Genomic DNA, 15,102 nt, shown 5'->3' on the forward strand with positions numbered 1-15,102 from the left:
TATCCTGTTCCCATTAAAACATTTGGATATACTCCACTCCTTTTGCACTAATGCTGATAGTGATAGAGAAAATTACTCATTCAAAAGATTGCATTAACATGATTTCTGTTTTTATTACTACAACCAAGTTAAAAAAATAATAAGCAAAAAAATCCACCAACTCACTGCCATCAAGCTGATTCCAATGTAGGAGACACTATAAGAGTAGAACTATTTGATAAATTTTCTGAGACTGTAAATCTTTTGTCCTGTTTCTTCCTTGGAGCAGGTGATGGGTTTGAAGCACTGACATTGTGATCAGCAACTCTTGCTTAACCCATTGCAACACCATGGCTTATTAACTGAGTTAAAGTTGCCAATAATAAACACACAAGTGATTATATTCAAAAGCCTCCATAAACCATCTGGATTCTACTGCAGTTCTGAGTAAAGTTTTTTAAGTGATATGCCATATACCTTGTCAGGCTTAAGTAATCCAAAACATAAAATGACTCGATTGGGATTTAGGATTACAGGACTCCTCGTCTGGATAATTAAGCACAAAAAATATATAATCATTTTTGTTTCAAGTTGGTTTTATCTTCTTTTTCTAGCAAACATTTTTTCAAACCAGGTTTTGTGAATTCAGCAGTGAGTACCCCCACATACTCTGAGCACATAAAACTAGCATGCTTAACCCAACAAGGAAACGACACACACACACACACACACACACACACGCGCGCGCGCACTAAATGGTGTGTATATGTGCACAGGTTTATCCCAAACAAAGCATAGCTAAGCACGTGTGTTATAAGTATATGTCTACAAGTAACTTCTCTCAGTAAGACACTTGTCTCAGCCTCATGAAGGTGCCTTCAAGAAAGGATCATAATAATTTTTTTAAATAATCATATTATCAGTTAAATCAAAGAGCTTGCCTTTCCATCAGTTTTGTAAGCAAGATTGAAATCAGTGAGGTGTGTGTGTGTGTGTGTGTGTGTGTGTGTGTGTGTGTGTGTGTGCAGAATCATAACTGGGCATGAGTTGGAATCTAGCAATATGATTGACAAAAGAAGATCTGATCAAAACCATGGTTTCTAAGGGAATCTGCTGGGACTGGTGAATTCAAGACAGAGAGGTCATCTCAGAATCTTATGAGCACCATTTACAATCCTGATAGATTTTCTTGATGGAAAAAGGATGATCACAAGGGCTTATTAGGAAGAAATGGTAGTGATATAAAAACAAATGTCCCATGCAATCAAGCTGATTCTGACTTATAGAAATGCTGTATAGAATTTCTGAGTTTGTCTTTATCCAGGAGCTGGTGGATTCAAACTACCAACCTAGTATTTGGCAGCCCAACACTCACCTTCCTGTGCCTCCAGGGCTCTTTAAATGGCATTTTTAAAGGGGCATAGACCTGCATAGAAGACAGGTCAAGAAAAATTAGCTTCACATTTTGATATTTTTTGTTTAATAAAGGTTTTTATAGCAATGCTTTTTATTTACTCTCCTATATATGAAGGAGTTTCCAAAAGTTCATCAGAAATTGACATTACTTTTCAATTTCATCTGCCCATGAACTTTTTGAAGTGGCCTCATTTTTGTTATTGTTTGCTATCGTCAAGTGGACCTCACTTGTCAGCCCCACACTAGGTCTTTTAAAGATGAGATCTTTCAAATCCAAATCACCAGGCCTATTGTTTGAGTGTGTGTGGGTGAGTTCAAATAGTCAAGCTTTGTATTCGATTCAAGCTCTTAGCTATTTGATCGATCCAAGGATTAAAGCTATAGACACAGATACACACATATAAATTCTTATGGATGATTTCTGTGCGACTCTTCCAGATACTGCTCAAAATAGAAATTATTGGTATCTTAGCTATGACTCTCTTTTATGATCAGAACTGTCAGAGATCCATAAATTAGTTGAGATTATATAGATATATATCTGTATATATATACAGATAAATGTATATGTATATATACAGATAAATATCTATCTATCTATACATATATAGATATATACATATATATCTATATATATATATATATATAGAGAGAGAGTTGTTGTTACACAAGTTGGGTGTATCCTCTGCCTTGTGACTGAATATTTTACAGAGAATTAAATGCACATGAAGTTATGCAATAGCAAGAGTTAAACTGTCCTTTTAAAATGATTTTAAAATTCTACATTGTGAATTTAATTACATAAATTTTCGTTCGTTCTGACAACCTTGAAATATAATAGAGCTAAGTGAGAAAATCTGAACTATATGATTTTCCCTACCCCACTAACATTTTATGTTTATTTTCATCCTATTTTAAATACAATCATTTCAGACTGTGAAAAGTATTCTTGGTTAAGAAGATAATAAAAGGATATTATTGTCTTCATGTCAAGACAAGATGGTTTAGACCCATTTCTATTTGTCCCTTCCTAGTACATACAGCCTCCTTAGTTGTTGGGTATCTGTGGCCTGTGGCCTGTAGCCATTGGAAAATGTCTCCATAAAATACCATGGCCCAAAGGAAAGAGCAACTAAGTGGAAGCAGAGTATTGCTTAGCATTCATTAAGACAAATGAAAACCAACAGGCACAAAAAGTATGAAAATTTGTACTAGGCTTTCCAAAGTAAATTTAGTTATGAAAAACACTACCATAAAATAATTCTTATGGTTTACATTTGGAATTGGCATACTGTCTTCTCATTTAACATATTTGGCTGCTAACTGAAAAGTTGCAGGTTTGAGTTTATCCAGAGCTCCTCAAAAGCAAGGCCTAGATTTTTACTACAAAAAAATCAGCCATCAAAAACCCTGTATTACACAGTTTCATTCTAACATACCTGGGATCATCATGAATCAGAGAGAAACTATTTGAGTGTTTTTTTTATCCAATGGCTGAAGCAGGTCATAGGCCATTTACAATTTGAAGTCCAAACTCACTTTTCATCCATATTTAAAGATTTGGGTATGAGAGTCTGAAATGGGTGTAGACAACTTTCTTGTTGGAATAATAAAAAAGAATAACACAGCTGACATTACTGATGAAAATCATTTGAAATATCTACCAATTTTATGCATATGTCACAACAGTAAAAGGCTGCTTCCTTGAGTAGTCACCATACAGGAAAACTGAAGGCCTTATTTCATTCAGTTCTTCATCACAAAAATAAAATTGTGTATTAATGTTATTATAAGATTCACTGCAACTTCAATTCACTTAACCATGTACAGATATTATGTTAATAAATTAAGTCAATGAAAAGAAAACCAGATACATTATATTTACCATAATGACAAATTATAGATACATTTTTAGAAGAATCTTGAAAGCTCATTGGATATTATAAAGCAATGAAAGACTATCAACCACCCAGCCCAATAGAAAGGTGAATTACTGTTCACTTCCTAAACCAGTTGTCCCCGAGTCAACTTTGACCCATAATAACTGAGTAGAAGTAAGCTTGGTAGGGTTTTCAATGACAGATTTTTTAAAAATCATTTTGTTGGTGCCTCTTACAACTCTTATCACAATCCATACATGCATCCACTGTGTCAAGCACATTTGTACATTTGTTGCCCTCATCATTCTCAAAACATTTGCTTTCTACTTGAGCCCTTGGTATTAGCTACTCATTTTTCCCCTCCCTCCCCGTTCCCTTCTCCCTCATGAACCTTTGATAAATTATAATTATTTTGTCATGTCTTACACTGTCTGATATCTCCCTTCCACCACTTTTCTGTTGTCCATCCCCCAGTGAGGAGGTTAAATGTAGATCCATGTAATCGGTTCCCCCTTTCTACCTACCTTCCCCTACACCGTCCTGAATCACCACTCTCATCACAAGTCCTAAAGGGATAATCTGTCCTAGATTCCCTGTGATTCCAGTTGCTATCTGTACCAGACTACATCCTCTGGTCTAGCCAGATTTGTAAGGTAGAATTGGGATCATGATAGTGTGTGTGTGGAGAGGAGAAGCATTTAAGAACTAGAGGAAAGCTTTGTGTTTCATCACTGCTACACTGCACCCTGACTGGCTTGACTCCTCCCCAAGACCCCTCTGCAAAGGGATGCCCAGTTGCCTACAGATGAGCCTTGGGTCCCCACTCCGCACACCCCCTCATTCACAATGATATGATTTTTTGTTCTTTGATGCCTGATACCTGGGCCCTTTGACATCTTGTGTTCACACAGGCAGGTGTGCTTATTCCATGTGGGCTTTGTTGCTTCTGAGCTAGATGGCCGTTTGTTTACCGTCAAGCCTTAAGACCCCAGACACTGTATCATCTGATAGCCAGGCACCATCAGCCTTCTTCACCACATTTGCTTATGCACCCATTTGTCTTCAGCATTCGTATTGGGAATGTAAGCACACAATTATATGATTTTTTGTTCTTTGATGCCTGATACCTTGTCCCTTCAACACCTCGTGATCGCACAGTCTGGTGTTCTTCTTCCATGCGGGCTTTGTTGCTTCTGAGCTAGATGGCTCCTTGTTTACCTTCAAGCCTTTAAGACCCCAGATTCTGTATCTTTTGATAGCCGGACACCATTAGCTTTCTTCACTGCACTTGTTTATGCATACATTTGTCTTCAGTGATTGTGTTGGCAAGGTGAGCATCATGGAATGTCAGTTTAATAGAACAAAGTGTTCTTGTATTGCAGGAGTACTTGAATGGAGACCCAATGTCCATCTGCTACCTTAATACTAAACCTATAAATATATGCACATGTATCTATTTCCCCATCATCATATATAAATATGTTTACATATGTACATGCCTGTATTTAGACCTCTGTACATGCCCTTTGTCTCCTAGTTCTTTCCTCTATTTCCTTTTACTTTTCTCTTGTCCCACTATCATGCTCAGCCTTCATTTGGGTTTCAGTAATTCCTCTTGGTTACACTGCCCTAGATCAGTCCCTACCAGGCCTCTTGCACCCTCCTTGCCTCTGATTTTGAATCACTTGTTGTTTCCTTGTCCCTAGGTTGGTTAATACCACTTCCTTTCCCCTAGCTTCCCCTCTCCCATGTCCTCCAGGAATCATTGGTCCCATTGTTTTCTCCACCAGATTGTTTATCCCGCCTATCTTATCTAGATAGACCTGCAGAGATAATAATATTCACACAAAAAGAAGACAGTGCCAAACAAAGCAACACAGGAAAACAAAATGACAGCAACAACAACAGCAAACAAAACCCAAACAAAATGAAAAGCCTATAAAGAGTTCAAAGTCTGTTTGTTGACATTTAGCAGTGTTTTCCATCCAGGTCTGATAGGGTGCCATGCCCTGGCCCCAAAGTCTATTTTTGGCACTCCCTTGGGACTTCCTTGCTCTGCTCCCTGCACTGTCCTGTTGCACGCCCTTAGTGTCTTGCCTCGGTGTGGTGGGGTCAGATAGGCCCCAAATCCCACACTGTGTCTCCAGCGTTGTTCCCTGTAGGGCTATTGGTCAGTGTGGGATGTCATGTCTCATAGTGGGGCCGGCCATATGGTCCTCTCTGTGCATTGGCTGTTCTGAGTGGAGCTATATTCCTCAGGGCTTTGTGGTCCAGGATGTGCTCCAGGCCCTTACTCCTCCTTCATTTGCTTCTGAGTCCATCTGGGTATGGTAGGTTGGTTCCTTTCCCCCACCAGAATGTCTTGTGTCATTCTCTGTGGCACATACTTCCAGGATGGGGGTCAGGCTGGTTCAGGTTGGGGTCAGCCCTATAGTCCATTCTTTTCATGGATTTCTCCATGTGTTATGTTGCCCTCTTGATTTGGCATCTTATCATGGGGTCTGTATGCACATTCCAGTTCTTTGGGTACACAACCAATACTCTTCCCCTGGGTGAGTTAGTGCCCTCTTCCCCACATGTCATCATCTCAGTTTATCCCCACCCCCATTCTCCCTCCCTCTTCCGCCTTTCCCCTTCTTTATGTTGGATTCACATGTACTTCCCCGGGTTTAGTCGGACCTCCCCCTGACTACCTATGCTTCCACACAGGTGTTGTGAGATAAGTGTCTATTCTTATATTCCTGCTGGCTAATTGTACTTACCTCAGGGGACTCATGTTATACTTGTCCTTTTGAGATTGGCTTATCTTGCTTAATATGATTCCTTCTAACTCTTCCCGTGAAAAAATGTGTTTCATGTGATTGTCCATGCTTTTCAGTGCTGTGTAGTACTCCATTGTATGTTTGTGCCAGAGTTTACTACTCCACTCATCTATAGATGGAAACTTCGGCTGTTCTAAGTCTTTGCGATTGTGAATTGTGCAACAATAAACATTGGAGTGCAGATGACTGGTTTGTTTAATTTCTTCCTCCTCTAGGTGTATACCCAGTAGATGGATGACTGAGTCATAAGGTAGATCAATTTCCATTTTCTTTAAGTATCTCCAGATTGCTTTCTACAGTGGCTGTACAAATCTACATGACCACCAGCAGTGGAAGAGGGTTCCTGTTTCACCACAGCCCCTCCAACACTTGTTGCTCTCTGATTTACTATTTTGGGCTAGCCTCAGGGGTGTTGGGTGGTATCTCATGGTTGTGTTAATTTGCACTTATCTTTCTCATATGCTTGTTGAACACTTTTGTAAGGTCTCTCTTTCTGGGACTAGATTCCAACCTCAGTCCTTGGCTCCACGCGAGTAGGATTTCACTCTGAAGCCGGGCTCGTGATCCAAGTGAATTTAATGAGAGTTAAGAGAAGTTTCAGGTTTTACACGACACCCATAGGATTCCTTTGACCATGCAGTCTGGCAGAGACTGCCCCAGGTCACGCAAGGATCTCTCTCCTCCCACGAAGGCGACCAGACCAGCCCCTCTCCCTTCCGGTCCCTGCCTTTTCAAGGGTTCCCGGGGGGGGGGGTGTGGTGAACGACCCCAGGTCGCTCTCATTGGCTGAATTGCAGTCACCTGGCCCAGGTGGGCTGCTCCAGGTGTAATGCCCATCCGAGCCCACGGGCGGGAAAATCCAGCTTTGTCCTATGCTGGCTCTCCTGGGCACGCGTAAATGGACTTCCCAATTCCCTAAGCTAAGCTGCCTAACACTTTCTCATATGCTTGTTGGCCACATGGGTCTCCTCCCTAGTGAAAGTTCTTTTGCCCACGTCCGTAGGGGGTTAACTGTTTTCCTCCTTTTGCAGGCCATGAGGGTTTTGCAGATTTTAGTAATGAGTCCTTTGTCCTGTGTGTCATTACTAAAAATCCTCTCCCAGTCTGTGAATTATCTTGTCACCCTCTTGGTGAAGTCTTTCAAGGCACACAGGTGTTTTATTCTTGTTAAATCCCATTGGTCTATTTCAAGTTCAGCTGTGGTTGTACCTTTCCCTATTGTAGTGAGCCTATGAGTTCCCTGGGCCGATTATCTTAGGTTTGTCCCAATTCTTTCCTTTATGCTCCTGATGTTTTGGGGTTTTACTTCTAGGTCTGTGATCCACTTCTAGGTTTGTTCTTGTGCATAGGGTGAAGTAAACATCTTGTTTCATTTTTTTTACATGTGGACATCCATTGTTTCCAGCACCACTTGTTAAAAAAGGGCATCTGCTTCCCACTTGATGGTTTGGGGACCCTTATCAAAGATCAGTTGTCTATATGCTGATGATTTTATCTGGGGGCTTTCTATTCTTTTCCAGTGGTCTGAGTATCTACACTGACAGATTTGGGGACGTAGATCACTAAACTTTTCTTCCAAGGAACTGTGATGGACTTAAGCCTCCAGCCTTTCAATTAGCATTTGAACTATTATTAACTATTTTTCTAATTTCATACTTTTTATAAAATATTTTATACATTGACATATCATCAAAATTAATATGATTGGTAAATGAGAAAATTTTCTTTTATTTTCACAAATACACAGCTTACTCTTAAAAGTGCACATTTCCCCCACCCCTTCTAGTCACCCAGAGTAGAACAGAGACCCCTCTGAAATGCAAAGACTGGAAATGTCTTGATTCCAAGTCATGATGGGGGCAGAAAAGAAAGAACAATGTCATCTCCTGATTCCTCCTCTCAATTCTCTCACTCATCTGATCTCATTTCATACTTTGAACAATGAAGCTATTGGAGTATCCACAACCACAGGCTTGAAGCATCTTACTTTTCAGAATGCTTCCCTGAGTGCAAATGCTTCCTTTTTCATTTGTTTAGACCTTTCTCTGCAGACAAGAAACTTCCCCTTTGAACATTTTCATATGAATAAGTCCTTCCTATCTTATGTGCTGCTTGACACAATGGATGGATGGATGGATGGATGGATGGATGGATGGATGGATGGATGGATAATGGTAAGAATTGTAGGAGCCCCCAATAAATTGATTTTTTTTAAAAAAAAGAGAGAAATCATGTCCAACAACCTACTCCCTAGGTGAATTAACCACTTGCTTAATTGTGTCTTGTATTGGTTTAATTTTGTAAAAAATAACGATGCATAACTAGCTTCTTCAATACTCAGTTAAAAAGTATTGCATGACATTGCTCAGAATCTGTTGGTCTGGAAGCGCTCTTTTTACTGCAAGTCCACCTGTCTACTAACATCACTATGGCCTTCTTCCTCTTGGGACTACACAGAGCATGTTTCCGGATATAACGACTGAGGCACAAAAGGGCAAGCAGAAAACTTTTGAAAAACCCTAAAGCATAGGTCCAAAAGCAAAAATATAAAAAGACTCATTGTTGAGCCCATTTCAATAGACATTGGCCCCATACATTGAAGATAGTAAGTTCCTCTGGATGTTCAAGGCTGTGATCATTCTGAAAAACACCGGTTTGCTTCTATGTGCCCTGAGGACTGTTGAGTTGTTGTCCACCATGAACTTTATGGTTAATAGTTGGGAACTTAAGCATTTGTCACACAACCATTTCAAAACTCTCACTGTTTATTAGTTTAATTGATATATGTACCAAATAATGATCATTTTATAAGGTTAAACAAAATATAAACAACAGAATCTATTCCCCTATGCTTATCAGTTCCAATATACATGTATAAGTACTTGAAATACATTACATATTACATGAAGATGTTCTCAAATTCTTTCTTTTTTTCTCTACTCTAAACCTACTTTCAGAAAATGTATTGCTCCCTCTGACTTACCATAAATTTAAACTCAATGCTCTCAGGACATACTGGAACTGAACGTCATAGAAAATGCAGGAATACTTCCTTAAATTGTATATCATTGTCTACAAATACTACACTTGGAGAGTGATATGATCAATGGGGAATTTTCACCTGGTTTCATATAATGTCAAATAAAAAATATCTCTAAATATATCCTAAATGATTTAGGACTAGAAATATATGGAAATAAAATGTTGGTTGGCTGTGTAAGATGATGTTTTCAAAGAGTCTGAATTATCTTTGAGCAAATCCATTTCTTCTTCTGCCTAAAGATTAAGTGCAATGGCATCATGTCATTTCACAATTTATTTGGTAACTGTGCATTACTTTATCCTATTTGCATTTTTAGCAGAGACTGTTCATTGCTTACTTAAAATCTTACCTTGCAGAATAAAATCAAGAAAAGTTTTTCAGGCAAGAGGAATACATTTTGATAATTAGCAGGGGGTGGAGTAGAAGGAAAGAATAGGGGAACATTAGGCTAAAGGACATACAGGTGTTAATTCAGGTAAGCAAAGCAAAACAAAAAACAACTCACACTTGCTGCCATTGAGTTAATGTTGACCCATAGCTAGCCTGTAGGGTAGGGTAAAACTGCCCCTGTGGGTTTCTGAGACTATAATGCTGAAAGTAGAAAGCCTCTTCTCTGTCTGGCAGTGTGGCTGGTAGTTTCAAATTGCTCTCCAGGGCTCTGCTAATTTGAGCAAAGTTGAAAACAATGCAGTTCAAAAGGGCGATGGGGGAAAGGCAGGAGAGGAAACAGGGCAAGGTATTGGGAAGTTTGCTAAGTTGTTTAAAGTGTTGAGTACAAGAATTATCTATGTTCACAATAAAAAGTTAAAAAAACAAACTAACTAACTAAAGCTTCCTTTCCTCTCAGCTTGTTTTTTGATGGAATTTAATTTTGAATCAGTTCTGGTAGGCAATCTTGGAAATGTGTTAGCTTGAGTAAAGCGTAAATAAAGTTTGGATCCATCCCAGTGATCATATGGGTATTTCGATAAGCACATGAGTGTGTGTATATATATATGCATTGTGAATGAGGGGAGTGCGGAGTGGGGACACAGGGTCCATCTGCGGGAAATTGGACATCCCCTTGCAGAAGGGCTGTGGGGAGGAGACGAACCAGTAAGGGTACAGTGTACCAACGATGAGAGATATAATTTTCCTCTAATTCTTTAATGCTCCCCCCCCCCTCACTATCATGATCTCAATTTTACCTTACATATCTGGCTGGACCAGAGGATGTACACTGGAACTACAAATACAGGGAATCGAGGACAGATGATGAAACCCTCAGGAGCAGTGGTGAGAGTGGCAATACCGGGAGGGTGGAGGGCAGGTGAGGGAGAAAGGGGGATCAGATTACAAGTATCTACATGTAATCCCCTTCCTGGGGGGACAGAGAGCTGAGAAGTAGGTGATACTTATAAATTTATCAAGGGTTCATGAGGGTGGAGGAAGCAGGGAGGGAAGGGAAAAATGACGAGCTGATACCAAGGACTCAAGTAGAAAGCAGGTGTTTTGAGAATGATGATGGCAACATATGTACAAATGTGCTTGACACATGGATGGATGAATGGATTATGATAAGAGTTGTATGCACCCCTAATAAAATGATCCAAAAAAAAAGAAAGAAAGCAAATAGCATTAAAACAGAAACAACCTTAAAATGGGTTAAAAGGATGCTCAAATGATAAGATGTTTAATTTTAACCGAATTATATCTGCTTTAGTAGATTTTCCAATACTCTCTGTCTGATAGCAAGGCTTTTAAGACCCTGGATTATGATCAGGGAGGATTCACTGAAGGATGATTCCATACAAGGATCATGCAGATGGATTTTGGCCTCTCACTGTAACCCATAGCCTTCTGCAGGCTGAATGTTTAAGCTCTGATCCCACTTCCTCCTTCAGATTTGGATTTTATTATTTACAATTTTTCGATCACATAGGCTGATGTGCTCCTTCCTTGTGGACTTTGTTGATTCCCCACTTAGTAGGATAGTTTTGTTTTAGTTTTTCTTGAGACAAGGGTTCCTCACTTGCGTTCAATCTGTCATCAGAAAAGACCAGTCATTAGAAAATAATATGATGGTCAGTCAAGCAGAGGATAGTGAAAATGAAGGACATGCCTGGTGAGGTCTATTGACACAGGAGCTATAACAATTGACAAAAGCAGGCCAAGATGTTGCAGGATTCAGCAATGCCTTACTCTGTTATACATAAGGTCGCTTTAAATCCGAGTTGACTTATCTGGCATTTAAGAACAACTAAGGAACTCGTATAGTCACAATTTCTATACAATCCCTTATTGTTTCACTTTGTCTTTCATACAATTAAAATTGTATTCCATGTAATTAAAAGCATATATAAATGCACACTTGGTTAAAACTCTTCACTCTTTCACTGCCATGGAATGAATTCTGACTCATAGGGATCTGATAGGACAAGGTAGACTGTCCCTGTGAATTTTCCAGACTGTAACTCTTTCTGGGAGTAGAAAGCATCATCTGCCTCCTGCGAACCCACTGATGGTTTCCACCTACTGACCTTGCACAGAGCAGCTCACCACAGACCCACTGTACCACCAGAGCTCCTCAGCACTCTCACGTGGGTCGCATTTGGGCTGACTTGGTTCTTCCACTGCGTTCATAGGAGCTTCCCTCTCTTTTTCTAATGGATTGTTCATAGGCCTCTTAAAGGCTTTCCTCTTGGGCCCCATCTTCTCTGCTGGTTTTCTTGGTGATATCGCCAACATTTAATTAATTAGGAACCTATTTTGTTAATTTCCACATCATATCTGACATTTTGATTTCTCTGTTTAGCTTTAGGCTCACATTTCTAATCCTTTGTAAGGTGCATTTACTTAAGAGTTTTGGTAGGCTCCTGAAATTCATGAATTCCCATAAAAAGTTAAAAATTTCCAGCCCAAACTTGTTTATTTTCTTGTCTTAGTGACCAACCCACCTGATTATATTGCCTTGAAACTTTGAAGTCATCTGTGGCTCTTCCCCACCCCTGGCACCACCCCTGCCCCCCCTTTTTCCCATTAAATGAGACACTAAATACTGAAATTTTACCTGTGTATTCTGTTTTACAAAGTCTGTGTCTTCATTTTCGTTGCTATTATTATCAAATGGATGTTACTAATTTAGAGAATTTCTGGGGAAGGAGTTTGACACTATGTGAACTTATTTTCTTGCCTTTGTAATGCATTCCTATTTTGTCTGAAGATCCATAGATTATAATACAATTTCCCAAAAGTACACCTAGATTTGAATTGCTTTTTCGTTTTTTCATTCTTGTAATTTGTTTTACATCCTAAGTCATAAATTGCATCTATTTCATCATTTCTGCATCATTCTCCAAAGTTTTCTCTGCATATTCTGTTCCTCCTTTATTCTTTGTATAAATTTCTTTTGGAAAATCATAATTTGACAGTTCTTTTTCATTTGTACATACCACTGTGTGAGTGTTGACATTTTTTCTCACAGTAATTTTATCTCATTTAACTAAAAGAAATTTATTTGACCTACAACAGATTGAAACTTACAATCTGGATTCAAGGTAAGGAAAATCATATCTCATATACTTTAAAGTATTGATACATATTATCTAATTTTTTTCTTTACAGCTATTTTTAGGTGATAATACTTTTTCATACTTGTTTTGAAAACAATGAAAATGTGGTAAAAAGGAGATCTGACCATTTGTCTTTGATGAGAACCTAATAAATGGCAAAATCAGGCTTTTACCACAGGCTCCAGAATTTATTATCCTTAAATAATACATTCATCGTTTTTGCAGTCACAGTCCGAAGGTGGCCCTGGCTAAAAGGCAGATCTCGCCACTGGGGGTCACTTGGTGCAGACGGTTAATCTTCTTCTCATCTGGCTCGGTGATGTAGAGGATCCCTGTGTGGGAGATGGCAATGGTGCTGGCTGACTCCAGAGCAGAGTGGATGGTGGCCAAAATTGGCACTATACCAATGTGTTCCTCCCTGCAGTGTTTTCAAACACTCAGTAAACAGAATTTAAATTTATTTAATTCATAAAAATGTATATTTAATGAATTTTAAGGCAAATCTGTTCAATAGGAGGAAGAAAATATAAAGCTATATGCTAACCCATAGCTGCATGATATAACTCAATTAAATATGGAACATATTAATAGTTGCAAGAGGTAATAATTGCTCAAGTCATTAAGACATGCTAACTTGATAGGGTATGCTACTTTGACAATGCAAAATCACTTACATTCATGAAGAAAGTGGAAAGAGAGTCCCTGGCTGACCTTTACATAATTTTTCAGAAGGTCAGACACTTCAACTTCTGCCATTCATGATAAGAGAAGTAGGTAGTTAGATGACAGAAACAATTTCTTTTTATTTACTGACCATTGCAGTTGTAAAATATTGCAGACATTAGCATAACATAAATCAGTTCCCCTCAGATAAATGTGCCTTCGGAGAGGCTTTCTGCCATGGATACCTCACCTCGGCCGTATCTCTTTGGAGTACTCTTACTCTATGTATGGCAGTCCTCCAGAATTTATTCTGTCTTTAATTCAGAATAATCTTCCACCAGAAGACAAATAGACTCAGAACTTGAGAGCTGAAACGGACTTTGGAGGTTATATCAGTTATATCATCTGTTACAGGATTCTTTCTGTTGGAAGCAACAGAACAAAGGGATCAGATTTGCTAAGCAAAAAGGGAACTAATAATCAGATAAAGGAGGTTTTCTACTCCTGTAAAGAGTTACAGACTCAGAAACCCGAAGGAACAATTCTGCCTTGCCCCATGGGGTCCCTTTGAGGCAGAATTGATTCTGTTGCAGTGAGTGAATAACTTAATATGTCAAAGCCTCGGGTGAGGTTTGAGATAGTGGTGCTGAAACTAATTGAAGAGGGCTTCACCTGTAATTTTCCCACTTGCTCTTTAACAATATCTACTTAATTGAAGGTTATTTTAATATGGTTCAAGGAAATGGTATCCATTGGCCTACTTGAGTAAATAACTATCTAATTTTGCAGCTTTTCTACAAATGGAAACCCACAATGCTCAAAATAATAGAGAATATGGATCGGGGGAAAGAAGTCACACAATATCTATATCTTCAATTTCATCATTTTACAGATAATAAAGCGATATCTCAGAGCTACAAGATAGAAGACGACTGTCTATTCTACAAATAATTTTATGTAGACAGACATAAGTATTAATTTAATAAACCAGTGATATGTAAAGATTTACTTGCTACTAAAGTATACCTTCAGCTGCCTTAACAGTGGAGAATCAGATAATAGGTTCATTCAAATGGTTGGTGCATTCAGCATTCATTTTACATTTCAGTCATTGAACTAACTACTAGAGATTAACAGAGTCCCCAGATCTTTTTCTTAGAAAACTCATCTTTGGGTTACCTTTTAATTGTCTGAGTTACTAAATGAAGATCCTTCTCCAAAAAAGAAACAATGAAGAGGGTACATGCTGATGAATGAAACCATTGACTGATTATTTATTTAGAGGTGGCATGTAAGCAAGGTTGCCATTGCCATGTGTCTTGGGCATCACTTTTCCTCACTCCTTATGGTTCTACAAGAACCTTTTAAAAAATGAGTCATCAGTAGAATGAGACAGATAACTTTAAAAAAAACATGTTTTATTGGCACATAAATCACACATCATCCAATTTGATAATTCAATCAAAAAGAGTTGGACAATCAGTTTTAGATGAGTAAGATGAATTTTGAGACAGGACTTCACACTTACTCAATTTCTTCTGAGCTGTCAGACAGAAATTTTTAAGTGATTGATTCACCCAGTATTGATTACAAGATTGACATACAAGGAAAAGTAAAAAGTTCTGTAAATGAGTTTCCGGTTCATATGTATAGAGGTTTATTCCAAAGAAAATATGGTTAAACATGTCTGCAATCAATGGAAGGCTTCAGACAAGTTCTATCTATCCTTCTATAGTTGTTTTTGCCTT

This window comes from Tenrec ecaudatus, chromosome 6 (genome assembly GCF_050624435.1).
Source record: "Tenrec ecaudatus isolate mTenEca1 chromosome 6, mTenEca1.hap1, whole genome shotgun sequence".
NCBI lineage: Eukaryota > Metazoa > Chordata > Mammalia > Afrosoricida > Tenrecidae > Tenrec > Tenrec ecaudatus.